We start from the raw sequence: 27,141 nt of genomic DNA on the forward strand, positions 1-27,141 counted from the left end.
AGCTCAGCCTTTTCTCAACATCAGAGAATCCACACAGGGGAGAGGCCCTATGAATGCAGTGAGTGTGGGAAAACCTTCAGTCGCACTTCACACCTTATTAGACATCAGAGAATCCACACCGGTGGGAGACCCTATAAATGCAGTGAGTGCGGAAAATGCTTCACTGACAGCTCAGCCTTTTCTCAACATCAGAGAATCCACACAGGGGAGAGGCCCTATGAATGCAGTGAGTGTGGGAAAACCTTCAGTCGCAGTTCACACCTTATTAGACATCAGAGAATCCACACCAGTGGGAGACCCTATAAATGTAGTGCGTGTGGGAAAACCTTCTGTGGGCACTTAGCCCATGTTAGACCTTATTAGTCATCAGAGAATCTGCAAGGGAGATCAACAACAAACACCTCTAGGGCTATCAATACCCTTTTTTTCTTTAATAATTTTCCTGATTCCCACATAGTAACTTTTAAAGCTGTTTGAACTGTTTGCAGCATGGTTATCCCTCAGTTTGACCAGATGAGTGGCCCATTTTTGCCTTTTGCAGTTTGCCCTGTTTTGAGGTGGACCCATTTGTCCTTTCTATCAACTCCATTATCCCATGAGTAATTCGAGTGTGCCCTTCCTATCAGGAACCAGGGAGCATCACATTTATACTATTCCTCCTATTTCAAAGTTATTGTTAGTCACCAGTGATACAGATTGTATCATTGCCACTTGTTCTCACGTTGCTCTGGGTTGTCCTGAAGAGCAGATATAATGGGGATTTTTCAAATTGTAGTTAAATGAAGGGGCAGGGAAAAAAAGTGTAATTTCAGCCTCTGTGACACTGGAAGGAGATAGGGAGATGCAGAGATTCCCTCCTTCCCCATCACTGCAGAACCGTTAACCTCTGCATGGCTCAGACAAAAGGTATCATCATCACATTCTATCCATCCACTTCTCAAAGTGTCCTGTGAGGAACAGTTCTCAGCTGTCTGTGCTTGGAGACGATGCTTTGACTTCTTTAATCTTATATCAGAGTCGCTCTGACTGGAGATGAAAGTGTCAAAGACCTGGGAGGGGAATTCAAATGGATCCCAAACACAGTGTGCTCATTGGGAGTTTAAATCGCAGGTTCCATCTATTGGTAAAGCCACTTCTGGCAAGGTGTGAGTGGTTTTGTCCCCCATTATGGCAATGCTCGGATACTAAAAATTTTGTAAATAACATAACTGGCTATTGAGACAGTGCTGAGTGAAGTATGTTTGAATGGATCAGAGGAGAATGTGATGGGAGAATCTCTTATCCTGATTCTGAATAATCAGATGTAACCTGCTCTGGAATTTCACTTCACACTTTCATTGCCGTGTATTCTATCTCTCTGCGATGTGGGTTTCTATCTTTCCTGAAGGCTGTTTGGTCACTCAGTTGGATAGTAGTTCAGTTTGATAGGATGTAGCTCAGATTTATTGGAGAATTTAAGACAAATTACTATTTGCTAAAGTCATCATTTCTCACTTCAGCTTTGCTTTTTCCCCATCCCTGCATGATGTCATGGAGAAGGTTGAAGTGCAGTTCTGTCTGCATTAGAGAACTCTCCAATTTATTGGACAGGCTAACAAAGAAACAGCAGTGATTTAAAATCTCTACTCAGAAATGGTGAACAACAGCGAAACCCCAACTAACTGAAGGAAGTGCATATGATCACAGTGTAGTTCAATTGTTTACGTCAATATTGTCCCAGATGATCGGGGGAGAAAATTCCATGGTAAGTGATTTTTGAACTAGGCACAATGCCCATGTATTTGGTTCCAAAGCCTTTGTAACCCAGGCCCTACAGAAGATCATTCGTAGCTAATCTTATTGTATCGGAGATGCTGCCCTTCATGATGCAGATGTTGAGGAAATAGAAGTGGAGTTTTGTTGAATTTATCCTTTGTAGGTGCTAAAAATGTATATCGAATCAAATCAGTTTTGGAAATCTAATAGCTGCAAAAAAATAGCTATTTTTGAATAGAAACTCCAGCTCTGGTCACTAATGAAGACTGTGATCCAGCCCTGTATCCAGTCCCTTGCCTGGAACTGTGCCACCAAATGAAAGAAAAGCTGGGCATGTTTTGGTAAGCCTCCATGTTTTGGTAAGCCTCACTAACACTGCTGAGATTTGGAGTGGTTTTGTAAAGGATTCTACTTCGGAGAAGTGTAAATTTACCCTAACCAAGGCCAAGGATTTGGAAAGAGCTGGGGCTGAAAGAGTCCACACCCAGTTCTTGGTTTCCACCCCAGTAAAGGAAGCTTTGGTGACCAATGACCCAAGGAAAATTGTTTGTACAACTCCATTTCCTAGTTCAGTGTCACTGATTACAGTTCCAGAGGATGCCAGGTTACACTGAGAACAATCATCCTTCACCATTTGGATCCAAAGAGAGAGTGCTTCAAAGGACATTCCTTCCCCGTGGATCCCAAACTGGCTGCCTGATTGGGTAACAAGGACTTCAAGGCTGTAGAAATGATGGTAACCAATGAGGCAATGAATGTATCAGGCTCCAATTTCAGACTTCCGGATACTCACATGTTGAGTTCTGATTCTGTGGTTTTGTGTCCGATGCTATGGCTACACAATAAAGCTGATGTTGGTGCAGCTGCACCAATGTAGCTGCGCTGCTGTAGCGCTGCTATTACAGACGCTTTCAGCCAATGGGAGAGATTTCTCCCATCGGACTCGATTAGTCCAACCCTCGCAAGCGGCAGTGGCTCTTTTGGCAGGAGAAGTTCTGCTGCTGATGTATCGCTATCTACACAGGGGGTTAGGGCTGTGTAACTACATTGCTCAGTGGTGTGGATTTTTCACACATCTGAGTAATATAGTTAACCGATAAATGTCTTCAGTGTAGACCAGACCGTTCTCTCTTGTGTTTTATGCATTTACATCACTTCTCTATCTTCTCTCACTTTGAAAGATTAAAAGTGTGACACAAGAGGTCTTTTTCCTCATGATGCAAAGATTCCCACATAGGAGACCCCTTCCACCAACACATATTGCAGAAGATCCTGAGATTATGAACTCACAGAAGTGGTTGGGACAAACCACAACTTGAGCCAAGGTTCAGTTGTTGGCAATAGGCATTAAAAGAAAACTAACATATATGATAAGAATGTGATCTTTGAATATTTTTTATCATCTATTAAAATGAGATTATTGGTGAAGTTATTGGTTAAAGAAGAAGAGACTAAATGTGTGATAATCTGAAGTATTTTGGAAAACTGAAAGTTGTCGGGTTTTTGTTTTGTTTTGTTAGTCGTACAGGAAATGATGGCTAATCTTGAAAAGTTAATTTGATTTAATTTACCCCCTGTAGTATAAAGAGTTCTGGTAGAAAACCTCACTCCAAAGGTTGGGGTGGGAGAATGTGTGTGAGAAAGTGTGTATAAGAGAATATTGGCCCAGTATAGATTTTAGTATTTGGTGTTTTCAAATAGAATTTATTTTGCTTAGTTTCAAAGTCAATTTCTATTCAAAGGAAAGCTACTCAAGGAGATAAATTGTATAAGTTTTTACCCACTTAGACTGTAAGGGTCACTGTCTTCCCCACTTCTCTAATTTGCAAAGGAAAGGCCTGACATCTGTCACAGGATGTGTCCAGCAGGTAGGACAGCTGCACTCATCAACCATCAATATAAAGAAAAAGACTGAAATCCATTGCCTTTCAGGTCAATAAACCATCTAAAGGCTGGTTGATGTTGAAAAGCTGTGTTGGCATAGCCACATCTCTCAGGGGTGTGAAAAGTCCTCTCCACTGAGAGAAGTCGTTAATGTGACCTGAGCCCCAGTGTAGGCAGTGTTGGGTTGTCAGAAGAATATTTCCAGTGTTTGAAGTGTAGACACAGCCTTAACATCAATTCCAATTTTGACCCATCTCCCTATGTGTGAGAAAGTTACTCGTATGGAGGGCTGAGCCAGCTGTCCAATCACCCGGTTCCTCAACTGTAGATACAGCTCTTAGTGCCCATGAATGCAAAGACTGAGAGAAATGGAGAGTTCCAACCATTGTCATTTTAGTATCTTATTGTTCCTCTCTCTGTTTTTTGTGCCGGCCTTTCTGTTCTATCAGGGGGTGACTGTATAGCTCAGTGCATCTGTGACAAAAGCTCATTGGTGCCAATTGGCAAAGAGGTCACTGTTCTTCACAAGCAACTCCTGTGTCAGACCCGACAAACTCCCCACACCTAATACCCTGCTTTTATGATATTTATCCAGGAAGCATAGCAGTGAGATCTCTGCTGAAAGCTTGTAAATTATTGACACTCCTAATCACTGCGAGAGGTGTGTCTGAGTTATATTGAAGGAGTAATGTAAGTACATGGAAAATTATGCCCATATGGTATAGTTGTGAAAGTGAGTCACCCCAATCATAGGTCTTGGTGGGGACGGCCCATTCCAGTGGGAGGGAATTGGCACCTGTCCCTTGCTAGCCAGTTATGTGATGTATTGCTCCATTGTCCGCCTTTGCACCAACCCAGAAAAGTCAATGGAAAACCATCAAAGACAAATTACAGACATCGAAACCCTGTGGAAGTGACAAGGACAATATGAGACTGACGAGATCGTCCTTTCTGTGAATTAAGACAAAAGACTGATTCAGTTCATAACAGGGTGGAGAAAAACACTCTGGGTCCATTCACCAAGGAGATTCCTAATGACCAGTGATGCCTCATGAAAGGCAGGGCCGTGGTGCCAAGGGACTAGCAATCAGTGAAATTGACTGAAGTGGGAGGTGAGGCTCTACTTAGATAGGAAAGGTAACTGTTAAAAAGTGTAGGTTGCATTTTCTGATTTTGTTTAGTTGCTAACAGTTGGTTTCCATCACTCATTTTTTGGTTGAAATCTCTATCGGTTGTTAAATAAATTTCTGCTTGTTTGATAACTATACTCAAGTGCTGTGTGAGATACAGTAGCAGTGGTCCACAGTAAAACTAGTAACCTGGGATATACCATTGCTTTGGGCAGAGAGAATCTGGGATTTCTCTGAGTATCTGGTGATCCGGGCTGGACCCCAGAGGGGGACACATTGAAGGAAGTCAGGGGTTAGGGTGGCTGCTGTAGCTCAGAGGAGGGTCCTTGAGTGCCTGACGGGCTGGGTGAGTTTGGTCACTAACATCCAGCTGCCAAATGCAAAACTCCCTCTTCCTAGTGGAAGGTGGCAACAAGGAAACTCGCAGCCCTCAACTCCCTGAGAAGGGTCACAATATGTCTCTATGTTGATCCACCTGTCAAATTCACACAGGGAAAGCTCCCTATAGCACAAAACTATGAAATCATGGAACATGTGCTCTTCACTCTGTGAAAGCATGTAAAGAATCCAAGCGCTGGAGGGTAGGGTTTGGGTCCAGAGTGACCTAGACAAATTGGAGGATTGGGCCAAAAGAAATCTGAGGAGGGTCAACAAGGAGAAGTGCAGAGTCCTGCACTTAGGAAGGAAGAATCCAACGCAGCCTGGGGACCGACTGGCTAAGCAGCCGTTCTTCAGAAAAGGACCTGGGGATTACAGTGGATGAGAAGCTGGATATGAGTCAATAGTCCCCTTGTTGCCAAGAAGGCTAACAGCAGATTGGGCTGCGTTAGTAGAAGCATTGCCAGCAGCTTGAGGGAAGTGTGTTCATTTCAAACCTGCAGCTTATTCATTTCATTTGGTGACCCCTCCTAGTTCTTGTGTTATGAGAAGGAGTAAATAATACTCCCTTCCTTGGTCCTTTAAAAGATATTATGTGACCCTGTAAGAGTCCGGTGTGGGGGCTCGGCCCTCTCAGGAGCGGCCGGGAGCCAGGCCGCCTCACTACACGGCCGAGATCCGCAGTTCAGTCTCCGAAGGTCCAAGGGCTCAGACCCTCAGGCAGGGCTGAGCAAAACAAACAGTCAAGGAAGCCCGACCCCTCAGGCAGGGGCTGAGCAACACAAACAGTCATTTAAGCTCAGGCCCCTTGGGAGCAGGGCTGAGCAGAAACAGTTCAATGAGCTCAGGCCCTTTGTGGCAGGGCTGAGCAGTAAGCAGTACAATAGTTCAGGGCTCAGGTTCTTGAAGCAGGAGCTGAGCAAACCAAACAGTTCAGGGGCTCAGGTCCTTAGGCAGGAGCTGAGCAAACGCCCAACAGGTGAGTCCAGACTTCTATGCCTGAGCGTTGGGAGTGAGAGGGCGACTGCCACCCGTGAGTGGGGTGGCAGGGGGGACACAGGCCCACCCACTCCACTGTGTCCCAGCCCGGGGCCCTAACAGCAGCAGTTAGTCTGCTGCTGTGTCGGTGGGGTCCTGACCGCAACACACCGACATCGGCTCAAAGTCTGCTGTAGCCAGACTGGGGTCAGCTACCCCCGGGCTACTTTCCATCTCCCCCTCCATGGGTACCTGCTCAGTACTGGTGTCCGGCGCTGGGTCCCACACCATGGGTTCCTCGTCGTGCTGAGAGTCGGCTAGCTTGGGCTGCTCCTCAGGACGCGGGTCGGGGTTACGCTCGGGCAGCTCCTCGGGGTACCGGGCCCGGGGAAGGCTCGGCCAGTCCTCCTCAGGGTACCGGGCTCGGGGAAGGCTCGGACAGTCCTCCTCAGGGTACCAGGCTCGGGGAAGGCTCGGCCAGCCTTCTTCAGGGTACTGGGCTCGGGGAAGGCTCGGTCAGGAGCGTCTGTCCTCTCCGGCCGCCGGGCTGCAACTGAGCGCTCGGCGGGGGTTTTCTACTTCCTATCCCGCCCCTTGACTTCCGCGGGGCGGGGACAGGCGGCAGTGGCTCCGCCCACTGTGGCGGCTGTTCTGGCTCCTCCCTCTCAGGAGCGGCCGGGAGCCAGGCCACCTCACTACAGACCCCGTCCTCCTTGTGTCTCATGTCTTGGGACCAACATGGATACAACACCACCGCAAACAACAAGGTTCAAAGTCAATGCACATGGGAGAAGCATCTTGTGTTTCATTCCTTATGTCCTAGTCCCATCGTGTGGCCATTTTCTTTTCTTCCTGTCTGTCAAAAGCTTTGGTGTTTTGCACAGAAACATTATTTCCCCAGGAGAGACCCAGGAGTGAGGGCTGCATTCCTGTACCAAACAGTCACTAGAAGGGGGCAGACAAAGGCCTTTAGGACGAGGCGTCCGTCACTGTCAAAAAATCATCTCCCTCCTGTGGTTCCGTGGGCGGCAGGAGCAGCCGCAGCTCGGTGGCCCCTGGCAGCGCTCCTGGGGTGGCCAGAGCAGCAGCAGGCCCCCTGGGGCTCCCCCCGCCCCCCCCCCCGGGGCAGCAGCTGGAGTGGCAGCAGGTTGGCAGGGCTTCTCCCCTGGTAGCTGGTGCTCATTATCCATCAAGTAAATCAAAACACTTCCACCTGCAAGTGGATTTAGCCCAGGACCCTCAGCGTCAGCAGCTCTTACACCCCCCCCCCCGAGCTCTCTGGTCAGGTGTCCTAGCGCCGGAAGCCTCCTTTTTAGATCCTCAAATAGCGTTTTTGCACCGGGGGGGGGGGCCTGAAATTTTGGACTGGACATTGTAGCTCCACCATTATTTTATTGAATTGCTTCAAAACAGCAAGTGTAGAAAGTCCCCTAAGTACCAGGCTCTCTGCCATGGAAACAGCTGCCCCTGCTCTCCAGGAGTCTGTGCGTTCCACCCAGCAACGTACAAACCTCTGCACTGAAGGGGGGTCAGACAGTGACGGTAACACAAATCTTCCCACTATTAACCCAAGTCCCTTCCTTTCTTTAACCCACGACGTGCCAGTCAACTGTTAGCCATGGTGTTATCTTCATCTTAAAATACCGCTCAGGACATTGAACAGAGGAAGTGAAACCCCCTCCCCCCAATGGCTCCCTGTTGAGGCGTTGTACCGTACCTGCCCCTGGAGACTGTCTGGTTTTATATCCTTAGAGCTTTTTCTCTTCAAACCCCTTATCCCAATCTATGGGCCACCTCCGCATTCTAGGCATTTTGCCGCCCCAAGCACGGCAGGCAGGTTGCCTTCGGCGGCTTGCCTGCGGGAGGTCTGCCGAAGTCGCAGAACCAGTGGACCCTTTGCAGGCATTCTGCCGAAGGCAGCCTGCCTGCCGCCCTTGCGGCGACCGGCAGAGCACCCCCACGGCTTGCTGTCCCAAGCACGCGCTTGGCGTGCTGGGGCCTGGAGCCGCCCCTGTCTGTGGGGACAATTTTTTCTGGCAGGGAGGACTCAGTGGGAACATGCCTCTCTGGCCAGCCCTGTATTTGCTCAAAAAGTCAGCACCCAGCACTTTGCTGCAGGCCCAGAGGCCTTTCTTCCTCCAGACTGTGAGGCCAGTGGGCAGGTGAGGCAGTAGCACCTTCAGTCCCAGGCAGTAAAGGGCCCTTCCTGGGAAAGGCCATGTCCTGAAAAGGAAAAACTAAAGTCAAGGAAAGTCCTCCTGAAACTCTTTGGGGATGTTACAGGTGGAAAGTGTTTCTTTGTCTGACCAAGGATTTGAACACTGGCCCCTCAGATTAAAAGTCTGAAGCTCTACCAACTGAGCCAGCCAGGCTCCCATGTAAAAAATTGGCAAATTTTGTACAGAACAGAAACTAGTCAAGAAAAATGAGGGTAGGAAACAATACAGAAAACCTGCTACTCTCACTCTCTTAGCAGTCCTAGCCCCAGCCTGCTCCTCCATCTGGCGCCTTGAGGCCGTATTCTTTTTTTTGTTAAATATCAAATCCAGGAGAAAACACAGTTATACAAAGCAAAATGAAATCACAAACAGAAATGTCATTGGAAATACAGAAATAAAAAAGGGAAATGCAGTTCCCATCACTTTATCGTGTCGGGGCCATTCCTGTATCGAGAGCACCTGCTAAGGTCCCTGTGTGCTTACGAGAAACCTGGAGGAACTCATACCACAGCCTGAACATGAAACTCAACTGCTCCCAGGTGCCGCAGTAAAACCCTGTCCCTGCTGTGCCGTTGCACTCCATGTGATTTTATGAAAATATGCTAATGAGTGTGAATATAAAGTGACTGGACTATGCTTCATGCAAAAGGTCTCTTGTAATGTATCATTACAAAGCTTATAATCTACTGTGTGTGTTCATCCTATTTGTATGAACCGATCATTCCTGTATCTGAAACTAGAAATATAAACTATAACTCTGAGGTCCTGTTGTAATGATGCAAAGTGTGGGCCATTAACAGTGGTTTGGCCTCTTGATGGCTCCCATTGACCAGGACAATAGACTGGAGATGGCTCTGTCCTGCACCATTTAATTTGGTCTTATTAAAATGTAACTAGCATGTTACACTTGTGTTTTTAAAGGTGGCTTCCCCAAGCAATCCCAAGTTGTTCTTCCCACAGCTGCACACACTCCTGCACCCCAACCCCCTGACTGAGCCCAGACCCTGCACCCAAACTCTCTCCCAGAGCCCAGCCCCTCTCCCTCCCACACCCAAACTCTCCCCCAGAGCCGTAGGCAGGTGTGTGTGGGGTGTGGGGCAGGACTTAGTCCCATTCTGGGCACCACCAAAAATTATACAAACCTGCCGCCCCTGTCCAGCCCAACCTTCTGCTGATGCACCTCAGCCCACACCCGTGCAGGGTTTGAAGCTTCCATTGCTTAAATTCCAGGACACTGAGGGATTTCAGCTCCCCTTTGCCCAGAGGGAACCTTCACCCCACTCCCAGCCAGGTTCTTGTCCATGGGATCACTGTAGGGGGCTGGGTCCCTCGGTGTCTTTTCTCTCTCTGTGACAGGCCAGGGTGCAATAACTGGGGCATCTGAGCACCCAGGACCTTCTGTGGGGCTGCCATTCCCCTTCCCCTTCTGTGGTCTCGTCTGTCATTGACTCCAGCCTTTTTTCTACCCATCGTCAGCACCATCCCAAGCCAGCTGCACTCGCCTCAAAAAGACAAAGAGTCCTGTGGCACCTTACAGACTAACAGACGTATTGGAGCATGAGTTTTCGTGGGTGAATCCCCACTTCATCAGATGAATGTCGTGGAAATTTCCAGAGGCAGGTATAAATATTCAGGCAAGAATCAGTCTAGAGATAAGGAGGTTAGTTCAATCAGGGAGGATGAGGCCTCTTCTAGCAACTGAGGTGTGAGCATCAAGGGAGGAGAAACTGCTTTTGTAGTTGTCTAGCCAGGCACAGAATTCCCACTCCATTCATCTGACGAAGTGGGGATTCACCCCCGAAAGCTTATGCTCCTGTACGTCTGTTAGTGTATAAGGTGCCACAGGACTCTGTCGCTTTTTACAGATCCAGACTAACACAGCTGCCACTGTGATACTCAAAAAGACAGTGTCCCCTGGTGGGTGTAAATCACTGACCTCTCTCCTCTCTGAGCACTGACTGCCCCTCTGTTTCCTTGCCTCTCAGTCTGAGCAGATGGGACCTTTCCCTCCAGCGCTGGAGGATTCGCCCTTCTCATCTACCCTTGTCCCAAGCAGCACAGCGGGTGGGAATCTTACATGTACCAAGGTGACTTAGGAACAGAAACCGCCCCCCGACCTTCCATGCAATTGGCACTTGCCCCTCACTGAGCAGGATTAAAACTCCTGCAGGGAGATTGCTGGGCCACATCCCCTCTGGGCATGAGCAAAGCAGCAGGGTGAAAAAAAACTTAGAAATGCTGCAGATTGAACCCAGGGCCTCATACATGCAAAGCATGTGCTCTAGCACTAAGCTACATTCCCAGAGGGGTTGCAGCTTATACTCAGAGCTGTCCTATATAGGTTACACTCAGAGCCCTCCTGTTTCCAGAGCATCCAGTGGCCTAACAGCAGCATGGGGGACACATTCCCTGCTCTGAGGCCAATCCTGTGGTCCTGGAGGCTGCTGGTTCTTAGGGGTCACTTTGCAGTAGGGCCAGATTCGATGTGTGGGGCAGAGAGAGTGGGTGCCCTGGGCTCAGGGTGCAGAGATACACTCAGGCCTCTCCACAGCATTGGGTGGGGGGTGCTGCTACCTCCTGCTGGAAGGTAATGGGAGGGGAGGGGCGCTGTGAGTCGCTCAACACCTGACCCTGGTGGCAGAAGTGCTGTGGGAAGCTCCAGGTGTTTCTAGGATCTGCTATTGCCACCTGCCTGTGAAGTCCAGCTTTCCCCAGCACATTCACTGCGATGCAATTGGGTCACTGTTTCCATGGCTGAACAGCAAAGAATCACTCCCAGTTTCCCTTCTATCGGCAGCAGGATTAGCCTGTGTCGGTGGTTAATGAGGTGGATCTAGTTGTAGATTGTTATTCATTCCCCACCTTGACAATTCACACAGTCCCTTTCCCATGCAGATTCCCAGCACCTCGGTGATCCTGGTAGCAGGGGTTGGGGCCTGAGATTTTCATGGTCCTTTTTCCCCTCCACCTGCAGTGAACTCAGCTTTTCCCCCATCCCAGACAATCCATGAAATAACAACAGGGGCATAAAGACAGAGGGGAGGGAACATCTCACGGCCAGGGCTGGATGTGCCCAGGGCCCCCTGCTTGTCCATTGTTTCCATGGAATTTGGCCCCTTGCTTTACACAAGGAACAGAGAAAGATCTTGCTGTTCCTGTGTCTGTGCAAGGAAAATTGTGCTTCTGTATGAAAGAGAGGCAGGAAATGGCCCCATGATGAGACAATATCCTCAGGATTAAGACCTAAGGACTCAGGCTGAGAACTGATAGAACTGCACTCATCTGGGATTTAACAAATTGTCTTCCATGGAGCAGGGCCAATTCCAGCGTTTTTGCCGCCCCAAGTGGAAAAAAAAATAAAAAAGCTGCAATCAACTGCAGCTCTACCTCTGCCACTTTTGGCCTCAAGTCCTTCCCTCTGAGAGGGACGAATTGCTGCTGAAGCCTCCCCTTTCCATTGACTGCCCCAGGGACCTGCTTGCTGTGCTGGTGCCTAGAGCCAGCCCTGCCATGGAGACACTGGGAAGATGGGGAATCAGGAAAATACAATGGATTTGTTTATGTTGTAAGTGAAGAATAACAGAAGCAGTTTTGGTTTATAGTCACTTTTCCTGACTGGGAATTGAACCCAGACCTTGGCAGTGAAGGTGCCAAATCCTAGCCACTAGACCACCAGAGAGGTGATGAAACTACTTTTTTTTCTCACTTATGTTACACTTTCTTAGGCTACTTTCCATCCAATTTCTGAAGCTGCTCCATTGTCCATTCCCTGAGGGGCTAAGAGCAGGAAGTGAAGGAATCCCTGTGCTCAGGGTCACAACCTCAGCCCAACCCAAGCCACTGAAACAAACTCAAATCATGCTTCAGCTTCCTCCAGCAGGATCACAGAGCCACACAAAGAAAACCCATCAGGAACAATCCTCCTCTGCCTTCATTTACCCCATCGCAACCCTCTCAGCAGCCCACTCTTGTGGGAAGGACACTGAGCTGATAGGAGCTCTGGCACAGAGACCAAGGGAGGGGTGTTGCTCCCCCTCAGTGGGAGCTGATCACGTTCTGACTCTGGAAGAGGAGGGAAAGGCGATGGCCACATGGTAGGGCCACTATGTACCACAACATGGTTCTTTTATGGGGGATGACTCTGAACATTGACTGATCTCCACTCCCTTGGATTTGAAGAGATGTTTAGTTGGGCACTTAGGAGGCTGAAGCAATGTTATGGATGGTGACATTACGATTGAAGGGTTATTTAATGTTGTAGAAATTGTTAAAAACACTGAGCTTAAACTGGAACTGCCTGTTATTAAAGGCTGGTTTCCCCACCTCAGTTCCATAAGCACTGCTAGAAACACCCTGGCTTCTCTCCTGCCTCGGTGGGAACTGGAGGGAATCGGCCCCTGCTGCCCTTGGCTCCAGGCTGGTTTTTCTGGGGAGGGGACGTGGAATTGATTTGTTTGCTGTTGAGAAGGGAGCCAGGCCAGTTCTCAGGGAACGAGAACTCCCAGCATCTTCCCAGCCCAGCCCAGGCTGCTGCCCTGTCCCAGCCTCTGTTCCCCTGGGGGCCCTGCGTGTTTGACTCTACAGCAGGCCGGGAGCAGCAGCTGAGGCAGAGGACAGCCTGGGCCGGGCAGATAAGAAGGAGTTTAGCAAGCAAAAAAGGTAAAATGGCAGGGAAGTATTACCTTGGACTCGACGGCATTTCTCCATTGGTCTGTCTGCTTTGGGGCAGGGACAATAACACGTCCTGCTGCTTTCGTTATTTCAAAGGGCGGTTCAGGATTTTCATTCTCACACACGGTGCACAATGCAGGACTCAACCTTTGGCGTAAACTAAACAAGCTGCTCACAGATTCTGGCAGCCACAATGAGCATTTGGGTGAGAGCTCAGACCTGCCCCTGTCCCATAGGGAGGGGGACATCTGTGTGGGGACTGGACCACTGACCTACCTGCTCCTAATTCCAAAACGTTCAGTAACTCTGTTATCAGTGCCTGTGAGTGTTATTTAAACCATAAGAAAAACCACACTGGGCCAGACCAAAGGCCCAGCTAGCTCTGAATCTTGTCTTCTGACAGTAGCTAATAGCAGGTGCCCCAACAACCAGTCAACATGGCACCACTGGGAGTTGAACCCAGGATCTCCTGTTTACAAAACAGATGCTTTAGCCAGCTAAGCCATGGTGCCTGTAGGTAACTATAACACTGTGTCTGCCCACACCTGACTCCCTGCCATCACCACTGGGGCCTGACAAGCTTTGCTTGTGTTTGGATTCTGCAAAGCAGAGGAGCAGGTGACATTTCCCTTACAAGTTGTGTGTGAGTAAATCTTTGGCCAGGTCTGCACTACAAAGTTGTTTCAGCAGAATTATATTGCTCAGGTGTGTGAAAAACACACAACGCTCCCTCGGTCGGCAGCTTGTGGCTGGTGCACACACTGCAATGCCATGTCTTGCGACAAAACTGCCCTGTTTTGCTGACAAAATAAAACGACTTCAATGAGAGGGCTAGAGCTTTTTGCAGCAAACTTAAATGACAGAGTAGACGCTGCTGTTCATTATAGCACCATAACTGGCCTCCTCCAGTATCCCACAATGCCCGCCGTGAACTCGCCTGCCCTGCATTCCTGCTACAGAGCCATGGGCCCCCACCCCTTTCATCGCTCTGGGAAGTTCTGACAGCTGAGCCTGCTGCTCTGCTCTGGCAGCCAGGAGCAAATCACTGCCGTGGATGCTGCTCTCTCCCGCACTGCGAACACAGAGCAGGGCGGCAGGAGCTTCCTTACAGTGTAGGGGGGCCACTGGCATCAGAACTGTGACACGCCCATGACACCCCTTCCCTCGAGGAGGCTCTTACCTTCTAAACAGGGACTGCTGTTTTCTAGTAAAATCACTAAAAGGGAAGGAGAAAACTCGAAAGAGGTTCCCCCTGGCGCTCACGTACCTGAACCCAAATACTCTCTCAGTCCTCAAAGAGAGACCTGGAGAAGGAGACTGGCTGGAGCAAAGCCACAGGGGTCTCTGAGGTTTCCCTGGCCCCTCGCCCCTGTCCTGCCTGCTGATGTCAGCATCTCTCTGTGAGGTCACCATCTCCCCACCACCTTTGACCAATAGTCTCCGGTCCTGCAAAAGGCCTTTGTGATGTCACTGCCACACCCCTCCCTTGCTGTGCTAATGTCCTGCCCCTGGCCAGCACTTTGGAGGTTTGAGCTACTCCCTGTGGATCACCCCACTCAAGGAGCGTTCGTTCTAGGAAGCAAGCCGGTTAGACAGTAAAACATCAGATGCTGCTCCCAATGCTACACTCAGTTTTTCAGAAATTAGTCAACTTTATGGCCAGAAGAGACCATTAGAGCATCTAATCTGACCCCCTGCATATCACAGGCCTCCTGTATGACACAAGAGCTACTTTTGGGGCAAACACATTCCAGAGAGGCATCTAGTCTTCATTGAATGACATCAGGAGATGGAGAATCCACCACTTTCCTTGGTAGCTTGTTCCTGAGGTGACTCATCCTCACTGTTGAGTTTTTGTGCCTTTTTGTAATTTGAATTTGTCTTTTTTCACCTTCCAGCCATTGGGTCTTGTTATGCTTTTCTCTGCTAGATTAAAGAGCCCTTTAATACCCAATCTTTTCTCTCCATTAAGGCCCTTCAACACTTCAATGAAGTCACCTTTCAATCTTCTTTTGATAAGCTGAACAGGTTGAGGTGTTTCAGTAGCTCACTAGAAGGGATTTTTCTCCAGCCCTCAGAACATTTGGTGGCTCTTTGCTGTCCCAGCTCCAATTTCACAACATCTTTTTCAAACGAGGACACCAAAACTGGAAGCACTATTCCAGTATCAGTCTCACTGATGCTGTGTCACCTCCTGTGATGTTATTAACATAATCTGTAACTCTATAGATCACCGTTGCGACCGCTGTTCTATATTTGCAGCCAATATGGTAGAAAGGTTGTTGTCTAAGGAGTGTATGGAGAGGTTCTGATTGGCTGATTATAATGATGCAATCTCTAGATGTATATCTTTTTTGTAGTTGACGTTATGAATATTGGCTCTATGCTGCCCGTATTTCAAACTTGTGCTATGCTTCCGGGGAACACCCCAGCCAGACAAGTTGGTGTCAGTTCTGCCTAGCCTGCTTGATGGCTCATTAAGGACCATGAGCTGTACAACTGACCCATTGAGAGAAGGCAGATTCGCCTTGTGACTCAGCAAGGTATGCAGGGACCTGCCTATGGACAGAACTCTAAGGTTTTTCTATGCCACGTGCTGGATAGAGTATCCTTGGGACAAAGAAAGCAAAGACCACATGGCAAGAGATTATAAAACGCTGATGCCTCGTCTTTATCTTGTCTTCAGTCCTGCTTCGTACCTCTGGAGGGACTTTGCTACAAACTGAAGCTCTCTACAAAGGACTGAATGACCCAGCCCAGCTGTGGATGGACTCCAGAGACTTGATTTGAACCTGCAGTTTATCCTCTCACTGCTACAAGCCAGAACCAAGAACTTTGCTATTACTGTATGTGAAGGGTTCAAATCCATGTGCATTTTATATAACAACCTGGTCTATAGATTGTGCCAGCTCTTTTCTAGACCCAAAGTCCAGAGCATGATCAAGGGACCAGAGGCCTAGCAAATAGTGATCAGCTAAGAGAAAGCTGGGTAAACAGAAAGCCTTGCTTGCTAAGATAGGCCTGGTCAGCAAATTGCCAGGTGTTGGAGCGAAGAACTAAATAATTGTGTCTTATTCAGAGTTGCAGATTGAACAAAGAATCCTTGTTCCTATTGTGTTAGTCTCTTCTGTAGGGAGATGTTCTTCCCACAGATGCAACCTTGAGTTTATGAGAAGTTGGCACATTTCAGTATAAGATATGGCATCCTTCCACCTCCCTTCCCAGGGACCAATGCCTTGCCTTTAGACACACAGAAAACAATCTTTATTGCCATATACTTTCACTGTTTCTTTGCTTTAACCTCTAGGAATGTACCTGTTGGACAATCAAAAGAGTTGCTCCATTGCTGTGGACCTCAAATCAGAATTCAACATATTTTATACTAATAACATTTTATCAAAGTATTAATTAAATGTTCACTTGCTAACTTGAGACCATGTGCGGAGACATTATGTAACCTGTTAACCAGTGGATACTGTGCTATCTTGTCTTGCTGCAAAACCTATCCCGGGGTGTGGAAGTGCCTACCCCGTCACTTTCCCCAACCCATGGAAAACCTATATATTCTATCGTAATCAATTGACTGGCAGTGTCTCTGAGCCTAATAAGCAAGGTGACACTCCGCCAGCGCTGTGTGTAATAAACTCCTATTCTTGACCTCTACACGGTGTAGATTTATGTCCTTCACAGACACCTGCTGAATAAAGAGGAGATTCAGCATCCAGCACCCAGTGGTGCCTGGCTGAATGTGTCTCTTCTCCCCACAGCTTGGTGATCTTTTGAGGAAATGGAGAAGACTGCCTTTGCCTAGCTGTACATTGCTTGCAAAAGAAACAGGTCTTTTTGGTGACAAGTGTTGAAAGGAGCCACTAGACAAATGTGGAGACAAGAAAAACATCCCCCAACTGAACTTGCATCTGTGGATGCTGAAGCCACAACACAGAGCGCTAAATGCTATATGACTGCAGCTGTTGTCAGAAGAGTCTCTACCAAAGCTTTTTTCCACCAGCAGGGGCCTCTCTGTGCACAGAACTCCTGGTAGCGTGATGGCAGCAGGCAGTGGAGAGCTCTATTTCGGCATCTCTTTGTCTCTTTTGTGGTGAACATCTGCAGTGACTGTTAAAAGGCCTCTAGATAGTGATCTTTGGGAAGAGCTGGCTGAAGAGCCTTCCTAGTAACCAGGAAATCCTGGCTTGGCCTGACAGTTCTTCCTTGCTGAACCTAATGTCTCTGTTGGCTCCTTTTTTGTGTCTCTTCTCTTAAAAAGAAAAGACTTGTCAGCAGAATCCTTCTAAGTGGTGGTTCAAAACAGAGAGAGTCTTCCTTGCGGCTGAGTCTTGGTGCCATGGGGCATGTCTCACCACTGCAGTGCCTCCTGTTGGCCGTCCTGGCAATTAGCTCTGGTCCCCCGGTGCGCCTTCATCTAGTGGCGTCTGGCTGCCATCTGTTCTATCATTAGGACCCATGTCGCTCTCAGGACTTCAATGTCCTCTTATGGACACAGCCCTCTGGCTGTGCCCCACTCAGTTCTCTCCCCCCTTCCAGGGGGCAGCTGTCCTCTATCCAGACACTTGCCTCAGTGGCCAGCTGCAGTCCAGGCTGTAGCCACCTGTGTCAGCGGCGACTGAGGCTAAAGGGGTGCACCTCCAACCCCCCATCTGTTTCCCTGGACCACTTCCCCACAGACCTAGCACCTTCCTCTGCCTTTGTATCAGGGCCTCAGTCTGGCAGCAGTCAGCCAGGAGGTCACTCATGCTCCCCTTACCCACCCAGCACTACTCCGATCATGGTGCCCTCCCTTCAGGGCAGCCAATCCTCCCTCCTCAAACTCCAAGGAGTGACTGACTCTTGCTGTGCTGAGCAGCCCTTTATATATGGGCTGCTCCAGCAAGCCTACTCCTGATTGGCTCTCCCAATAAGCACTTTCCTGATAGGCTGGGTTCTGCACAGCCTCTGCAAGGCTGCCTTAATCTTTCTCCTGCTTGTCTGGGGGCAGACACCCCACCACACTTGGAAAGCGGCAAATGAGAAGTCTAGAGCTGAAGGAAGGGTTACCATGACTCAGAACTGAGCCGAGGTTGCTGCGACTGAAACACAGATCACTAACCACTATATGATCACAGTGGCTGGTGGGAGAAGCACATGTTAGAAGCCCTCTGTCAACTCAGCTGTGGCTTTCTGTGCACGGAGAGCCAGGCACCTCAAGGTCTGCAAGTCTTGAGGGACATGGGAAACGTCTGTACTTTGGAATTTGCAGGTATTGTCCTGGGCCATCACTTGGAACAGTTGTAAACACTTTCATGAGATAGGCACCATGGCTTAGTTAGCTAAAGCACCTGTCTAGTAAACAGGAGATCCTGGGTTCAACTCCCAGTGGTGCCTTGTTGCATGGCTTTTGTCTCCTCTGCTCACATTTTCCTGTGTCTTTCTAGGAAACAGAAGAGACCTCCCTTGGTATCCAACTAATTGCTTGCTAAGGAAAAGGCTTCTTTGGAGAGAAGCATTGGAAAGAATCAAATCACAAGTCTGGAGCTGATGAAAAGGCTGCTGTGACTGGCATTGGCATGGCGGTTGCTTCGACTGCAATTGCTGCAACACGAGAGCCTGTGCCACACGTCCTTGTGATTCGTTGGGGATGTCCACACACAGAGGCCATGTCGCCTTCCTTTTGATTGTCAGTGATGAAAAATGGAGCAGCTGGGAGAAAAGTGCCAGAGAGCGGCACCGTGGCTAAGCTGGCCAAGGCACCTGCCAGGTAAAGTGGAGGTTAGGGATGCAGCACCCAGTGGTGCCTTAACAAATGTGTCTGCTCCTCCCACCTTTTGGTCAATCTTTCGAGGAAGCAGAGAAGATGCCTCTGCCTTGCAGCGCAAATGCTTCCAAAAGAAACCGGTAGTGTCGGCAGGAGGCACCTAAGAAATGTGGAGACAAGGAAAAGGTCATCGTAACTCCACTTGCATCCATGGCTCTTGAGGCCACAACGCAGAGCACTGAGCACTGTACGACCACAGCGGTGACAGAAGGGGCTTTTCCAAAGGCATTTTCCACTAGCAGGGTCCTCTCTGTGCGCAGAATTCCTCATCGTTTGATGTCTGCAGGCCCTGGAGATCACTATTTGGCATCTCTCTCTCTGTCTCTGTGAACATCCACGGTGGCTGTTGAAAGTCTGTGATGGGATCTGCAGGATGCAACCTGAACAGTGGGACCCCTGAGCCCTGTGTCCCACCGCCTGGGCTCCCTCTCACACTGTGATGCTGTGACAGGCTGCGAATCTCTGGCACATATTGCACTTACACAGACATCCACAGGTAGGGGCACATCCAACTGAGTTACATGAATGCTTCTCCCAGCCACTCACAAAACTAACGATAGATAGAGAGCCTCCCGCCAATTCCCCCAGCTCTGCAGTCTGGCACCCCTGGATCATACCATCTTGTCCTAGTCAGAAGCCTGATCGGTGTGAGTTTATTACCCAGTCCTCCCTTCCCTCATTGTGAACAGTACATGCACCAGCCTTCTAACTGAGCTGAGATTTCCCATGGACTTCAAGCAAAATACGGTATTTTCAGTAAAGTATAAAATAGATTTATTAACTACAGAAAGGTGGAGTTTTAAGGATTATACATGGTTGGCATAAAAGATCAAAGTAAGTTACCAAAGGAATTAAAGATAAATGCACAAGCTAAACTTTACACCTTATTACACTAGGCAGTAGTTAGGACAAGCAATTTTCTCACCCCACTGGATGTTACCATCCTAAATCCATAAAAAATTCCCACTGAAACCTGGACCAGTCTCCTCAGATGACTTTCATCCTTTCAGGATTCCTGCTGCTTCCAGCATACGTGGGGGAGGAGAAAGGCAAAAACATGATGCCACAGTCTCCTATTTTATAGTCTTAGTTCAAGTGTCTAGAAGACAACCTCCAAGGGCAGGGGAGGCCAAGCCACAAGCCTCCAAAAGGTGACACACCAACTGCTCTAGGTTTTCCAGACTGACATCAGCACCCTCTGTCATGGAGGGGTTGGAGTTATCTCAGAGACAGGCCAGTGGCAGAAGGAGCAGTGCCTTCCTGGACAGCAAGGGGATCTGAGAAAAGGAACCAGCATGTTCCTGCCTGGTTTTGAACCAGGGACCTTTTGAGCGTTAGGCAAATGTGATCACCCTACACTACAGAAATGCCACACACTTGGCTGGTGCTCACCCTGGCACACACTGATGGGCAAACCTAGAGACAGTGGTGGCAGCCCTCCAATAGGTCAGCTGGAAGAACAGAGGACTGGAGCCGGGGCTCAGGCAGGGCCGGCTCCAGGCACCAGCCTACCAAGCAGGTGCTTGGGGCGGCGCCTTGGGAGGGGGCGGCGATCTCGGCAGGGGTTAGGGCTGCCGGCCGCGCCGCTCGGGGAGGTGGGGGGGACCGGAGACTGGGGCGAGCCGCGCCGTTCGGGGCGGGGGCTCGGGCGGCGGGCTGCGCCGCTCGGGGCTCGGGGGGCTCGGGCCGGGCCACTCGGGAGGGGGGCGGGGGCTCAGGCCGGGCCGGGCCGGGCCGGGCCGCGCCGCTCGGGAGGGGGCTAGGGCGGCGCTCCGCGCCGCTCGGGGGGATGGGGGTTAGGGCCGCTCGGGGGGGGAGGGACGGGGGTTAGGGCCGCGCGGGGGGGGGACGGGGTCTCGGGCTGCTCGGGAGGGGGGCGGGGGCTAAGGCCGCTCGGGGGCTCGGGCCGCGCCGCTCGGGAGGGGGGCGGGGGCTAGGGCGGCGCTCTGCGCCGCTGGGGGGGACGGGGGCTCGGGCCGCGCCACTCGGGGGGTGGGGGCTCGGGCCGGGGGGCTCGTGCCGCCCCGCTGGGGGGGACGGGGGCTTGGGCCGGGCCGCGCCGCTCGGGGGTTGGGGGCTCGGGCCGCGGGGCTCGGGCCGCGCCGCTGGGGGGGACGGGGGCTCGGGCCGGGCCGCGCCGCGCCGCTCGGAGGGTGGGGGCTCGGCCTGCGCCGCTGGGGGGGCCGGGGGCTCGGGCTGGGCCGCGCCGCTCGGGGGGTGGGCGCTCGGGCCGCGGGGCTCGGGCCGCGCCGCTGGGGGGGAGGGGGGCTCGAGCCACGGGCCGGGGCTTAGGGGGGGGCTAGGGCGGTGTTGCGCCGCTCGGGGGGCGGGGGCTGGGGGCCGTGGGCCGCGCCCCTGGGGGGGGCGGGGGCTCGGGCTGCACTCCGCGCCGCTGGGGGGCGGCGCTCTTCTTTTCTGCCTGGGGTGGCAGAAATCCTAGAGCCGGCCCTGGGCTCAGGAAGTCGTCCTTGTGACTCCTGCTTGAGGGAGAGCTTCTTTTTCTTCCCCTTGCTGACAAAGAGCAAGAGAAGAATGAAAGGTCAGGTGGGCCAGCTCGGTGCAGAAGCCCATGCTGCCTTTTCCTGCTGCATAGTCTAAAATGAAGGACTTGTGGCAGATAAAGGACCTACTGCACTTTCAGAAACACCCACCCCTGCACACAGCAGGATAGAAGAGCATTCCAAGGCCTAGGATTGAACCAGGGACCTTTAGTTTAGCACTCACCCAACTGAACTACTTCAGCAGCTGCTAGGTTTCTTTTTATCCTGCTGCTTTTCTGTCTGGGATGTTCTTGTCAGCTGTGGCACAGAACAAGGACGTCATTGCGAGCGGCCCATGAAGGCAAGATTCACTTTTGCCTTCCTTGCTCAGCTTTACTCACTTACTCGCCCTATTCCTGCCTTAGCTCCTGGGTTTCCTGAAGGTGACAGGGGCCCAGTGGTATGAGGAGGAAGTTGGGCAGCTAGACCCTGGTGGCAAAAGTCCTGCCGCCACTTGCTACCCCACTCTCTTCTCCCAGCGTCACATATTGGCCACCAGGGACTTGGGGCCCAGCAGTGCAAGGGAAGGCAGTGGACAGAGCCACCCTCGCCTTGAAGCTCCGGCTCATTAAACCAGATCTTCAGTTGATGCTGGCCAATGAGAGACCGACATCGCTTGCTATTTTAGCACTTGAAAATCCCATTGGCCAATCTTTGGATCTCTCTAATGCCGCGCTTCAGTTCATGAGGGCAAAGGCGAGAAAAGCGACCTTTGAACTAAAGTACTAGGGTTAATGTCCTAACGCTGCCTCCTCCTGTAACACTATTTAATACCGGCCCACCCTGTGCTGGTGACAGTTCCATTGCTAGGTGTTAGCACAGTTCAGTTACTGTCAAAATTAAAAAGTTTCTATATGCTCAGAGGAAACGAATTTGTTTTCTTTGCTGATACATGGCATGAATAAATACAGGTTTACAGATCCTAGCCTGCAAATTTTTCATCTTATATGACAGAGAGAATCATGAATCCAAATTGTGCATCAAAATCATGAACTGAGCTACAAATGCAATAAAAAATAAGCTATTCAAAAGTTTAACGTATTGGGTGGTGGGCACTGAAGACACTTCTTGCCTGGGACGCCACTTGGTCTAGGGGAGGCCCTGTCAGGGAGAGCAGGAGTTAGTGTCACACGCCTATTTCCAGGCAGTTATCTGCGGGCGCCCTGCTCTGGGGGAGGGATCGCGGCAGCCCAGACTCAGGGCTGGAACAGGCCCCGGATTGAGGGGGTGGCTGCAGGGTTTGCAGCGCTCTGATGTCTCAGACAATGTGTCTCCCCAAAGCCTCAGACCTGCATCCCCAGACGGCTCCTGCGCTGCCTCAGCTCCTCTCTCAGTCTGTAGCAAGGAGCAGCAGCAAGGGTCAGGGATTAGCCAGAGGGCACTAGGTGGGGGGCAGAGGCTTCAGGAGCCCAGAGTGTTTGCCTGTCTGGGGCATTTTGGCTGAGGCCTCAGGGACACACTGTGAGGCACAATCCCAGGCATCTGTATGAAAGGACGTGAGAACGGCCAGACTGGGTCCATCTAGGCCAGTGTCCTGGCTTCCCATAGTGGCCAATGCCGGGTGCTTCAGAGGCAATGAACAGAGCAGGTGATTATCAAGTAATCCCTCCCCTGTCACCCATTCCCAGCCCCTGGCAAACAGAGACTAGGGACACCATCCCTGCCCAGCCTGGCTCAGAGCATGTCCTCCAGGAATTGATTTAACTCTTTTTTTGAATCCTCTTATAGTCTTGGCCTTCACAACCTCCTCTGGGAAGCAGTTCCACAGGTTGACTGTGCATTGTGGAAAAAATACTTCCTTGTGTTTGTTTTAAATGTGCTACCTATTAATTTAATTTGGTGACCCCTAGTTCTTGTGTCATAAGAAGGAATAAGTAACACTCCTTATTTACTTTCTCCACACCAGTCATGATTTTCTAGCCCTCTGTCAAATCCCCCCTCAGTCACCGTTTTTCCAAGCTGAAAAGTCCCAGTCTTATTATTCTCTCCTCATATGGCAGACACTCCGTACCCCTTTTCGGAACCTTTTCCAGTTACAATACAGCTTTTTGAAGATGGGGCGACCATATCTGCACGTGATATTCAAGATGTGGGCGTACCATGGATTTATATAGTGGCAATAAGATTTTCTCTCTCGTTATCGATCCCTTTCTTAATGATTCCCAATATTCTGTTAGCTTTTTTGACTGCCACTGCACACTGAGTGGATGTTTGCAAAGAACTATCCACAGTGACTCCAAGATCTCCCACTTGAGTTGCAACAGCTATTTTACATCCCATCGTTTTCTATGTATAGTTGGGATTGTGTTTTCCAATGTGCATCACTTTGCATTGATCAACATTGAATTTCATCTGCCATTTTGTTGCTCTTTCACCCAGCTTTGTGAAATCTCTTTTGAACTCCTCACAGGCTGCTTTGGACTTAACTAGCCTCAGTAGTTTTGGATCAGCTGCACATTTTGTCACCTCATTGTTTAGCAGATCGTTTATGAATATTTTGACTAGTCCTGGTCCCAATACAGACACCACTAGTTACCTGTTTCCATCCTGAAAACTGAGCATTTAGTCCTACTCTTTGTTTCCTATCTTTTAACCAGTTATTGATCCACGTGAGGACCTTCCGGAGGTGAAAGTAAGCCGGTATGTTCCGGTATGGGGTACCGGCAAGAGCCAGTACGCTGTGCCAGCCCCGCCCGGCTTCCCCAGGCTGGTGATTTAAAGGGCCCAGGGCTCCCTGCAGTGGCCGGAGCCCCGGGCCCTTTAAATCACCTCCCGAGCCGCCCTGCCGGAGCCCCAGGTAGCAAATCACTGCTGTGGATGCTGCTCTCTCCCGCTCTGCCAACACAGAGCAGGGGCGGCAGAAGCTTCCTTACAGTGGGGGGGGCACCGTTGTCTGAACTGTGGTGCTCCCATGACACCCCTGCCCTAAGGACCCCCACTCACAGCACCTCTCCCCCCGAGGCCACACCCACAGAACACCTCTTCCCCAAGACTGCACCCTTCCCCCCCCTCCATCATTTGTCCTAACAGCCAGCAAAGAGTGGTGGGGCCATGGCTCTCTAACCCCCTGTTCCAGCCCCCCTGACTCAGAGCTAAGCAGGCAGCAGTGTGTGTGTGTGTGTGTGTGTGTGACAGAGAGTGCTGTGCTGAGCTGAGCCAGTGAGAGAAGGGGGCTGATGTCGGGGCTGTCCCCTGCCTCAGGACTGGTTGCTTCCAGCAGCTGTGAGACCGTGTGCGACACACTCACTCTTCCCCAACACACACACTGTCTCTCCCCCCCACACACACACTGCAGTTGAAAAGCAGCTGGCAATCTGGGTAGGATGCCCATGGAACAGAGAAACCTGCATCATGTGATGCTGTACTGGCCCATGAGGCATTGCAAACCCTTCCCAAAGCACCCTGCTGCACAGTGGGATAGCTACCCACAGTGCACTGCTCTCTGTGGCAATCCAAGAGATTCTAGCATGGACGTGCTCTGGTGACACAGGGGCATAGGGTGGACATGCAAGAGTTCAATTAAAACACCTGAACTAAAGGCACATTACCCTTTAGCATAGGCCTATCTTAAGAGTACGACAAAACCCAGCTCCATTGAAACTAAAGAACCACAACTTCCTCCGTAGTTGGCAGGATTTGAACCTGCGCAGGGAGACCACACTGGATTTCTAGTCCATCACCTTAACCGCTCAGCCACAACGACTTGCTGGATCTGTGGTTTTCACTGCACTCTAGTTCTGTTCTCACTGAGTGATCAATTCCAGTTGTTTCCTCAGACCAGCTTCCACAACACACACTCTGCTGTGCCCTTGTGTAAGTGTGTCCATGGCTGAACAGCAAGAAATTCTGCTCCTTTCCCTTCTGGCTGGAGCATGAGGAGAGTGTGTTTGTGGTTAATGACGTTGCTGTAGCTTGTTGTCCATTTCCTGCCTTGATCACGGGCAGGTGGTGGGGTGGTGAGGGGGTGAGGGGCCCCGCGGCCCCAGGCTGCCGCTTGTGGGGCTGCTCCCAGGCAGCTCAGCCCCCCCCCCGCTGCTGCCCCCCAGGCCCAGCTGGGGGGGCGGGGGTGAAGCCCTTTCACTCCGCGCTGCCTCTGCCTCCCCCCCCAGCCCGGCTCCCACGCGGGATGCGAATCCCAACGGCCGCAGCGCGCGCCCGGGGCGGGGGGGCAGCGAAGCCTCGGGGCGAGGGAACCGGGGCCTCCCCCCACGCGCCGAGTCTCTGTCCCGCGCTCTCTCTGCCAATCAGGGAGCGGGGAGGGGCGCGGCGAAGTGACGAGTTACGGCCTCTTCTCCAATAGAGGACGCGTGTGAGAGAGAGACAGAGAACTACGCTTCCCAGTGTGCACCGGGAGGGGGCGTTGTCTGAGCAAACTGTCCGTCACTTCCGCTCTGAGACGAGCCAGGAACTACAACTCCCAGCCTGCCCCGGGGCGCCTCCGTCCTCTCCAGCCCAGGTAAGGGCGGGTCCCTGGGTCAACCTGACACCTCCCGCCCCCCCAACGCAACTCCTCATACCCGCCCTCCAGGGAGCCCCGGCCCCGCCCCCCTCCGGCTCCTGACGCGAACTCATGTGTCCCGGGGTCTCGGCCCGGCCCTGCCCCCCACCCCTGGTTCTCCCCTGGCCTCGTCTCTCCCCACTCCTCATCCCCGCCCCGCCCCCAGAGAGCCCCACGCAGGAACGTGCTGCCCCCCTCATTCCCCCAAAGCCATGCCCCTGCCCCCCGCTGTGCCCTTCCCCCAAAGCCCTGCCCCCTTCCCCCGAGGTCCTGCCCTCACGCTGCCCCTAACCCCGAGGTCCCCCCTCACATCGCCTGTTCCCCCTAATAGCTGCCCCTTTCCCTGAAGTCCTGCCCCGCCCCTTCCTCCAAGGCACCACCCTCGTATTGCCCCTTTTCCCCAGCACCCCACCCTCACTCTGCCCCTTCCCCCGACTCCCCACTCCCACATTGCCCCCAATACACCCCTCCCCTGCACCCTTTCCCCAAGGACCCACCCCCACATGGCCCCTTCCCCCGAGTTCCCACCCTTGAGCTTCCCTTTCTCCCTCAGACCCTGCCCCTGCCCCACCCCTTCCCCCCTGAGACCCCACCCCTGCACCGCCCCTTCCCCCTGGGACCCTGCCCCTGCCCCACCCATTCCCCCTGGGACCTCGCCCTCACTTTGCCCCGAGACCCCACTTCTGCACAACCCCTTTCCCCTGGGACCTTGCCCTCACATTGCCCCGAGACCCCACCCAATGGACACAGGGGAACTGGTGAAAAGACAAAAGAAGCAAGAGATGAAGAGAAAGGAAGGAGGGGTGGATGGAGGAAAAGGTGAAACAAAAAGGACAAACCCTAATGTCCTCAGTGATTCTATGGGATAAAATCCTAAGTGTGGAATAAAATTCTGCCTCTTTAAGCTCGTGTTTTCCATGCTTAGAATTCAACTGTCACCAGATGGATCAGACTGAACAGGTTTCAAACCTCGAGGAGGCTCTTACCTTCTAAACAGGGACGGCTGTTTTCTAGTAAAATCACTAAAAGGGAAGGAGAAAACTCGAAAGAGGTTCCTCCTGGCGCTCACGTCCGTGAACCCGAATACTCTCTCAGTCCTCAAAGAGAGACCTGGAGAAGGAGACTTGCTGAAGCAAAGCCACAGGGGTCTCTGAGGTTTCCCTGGCCCCTCGCCCCTGTCCTGCCTGGCTGATGTCAGCATCTCTCTGTGAGGTCACCACCTCCCCACCACCTTTGACCAATAGTCTGAGGTCCTGCAAAAGGCCTTTGTGATGTC

The 27,141-nt window shown here is 51.4% G+C and overlaps 3 non-coding genes across 3 annotated transcripts; 1 reads left to right on the forward strand and 2 right to left on the reverse strand.

Annotated features, from left to right (window-relative positions):
* Positions 1–11,951: 11,951 nt before the first annotated feature.
* TRNAE-UUC lies at positions 11,952–12,023 on the reverse strand. The gene has a single exon. It is a non-coding gene; the product is annotated as a tRNA-Glu (tRNA).
* A 1,430-nt stretch (positions 12,024–13,453) lies between these two features.
* Positions 13,454–13,527, reverse strand: TRNAT-UGU. The gene has a single exon. It is a non-coding gene; the product is annotated as a tRNA-Thr (tRNA).
* Positions 13,528–18,323: 4,796 nt separating this feature from the next.
* On the forward strand, positions 18,324–18,397 carry TRNAT-AGU. The gene has a single exon. It is a non-coding gene; the product is annotated as a tRNA-Thr (tRNA).
* Positions 18,398–27,141: the final 8,744 nt, after the last annotated feature.

This window comes from Mauremys mutica, unplaced genomic scaffold, assembly GCF_020497125.1.
Source record: "Mauremys mutica isolate MM-2020 ecotype Southern unplaced genomic scaffold, ASM2049712v1 Super-Scaffold_100199, whole genome shotgun sequence".
In the NCBI taxonomy this organism is placed as follows: domain Eukaryota; kingdom Metazoa; phylum Chordata; order Testudines; family Geoemydidae; genus Mauremys; species Mauremys mutica.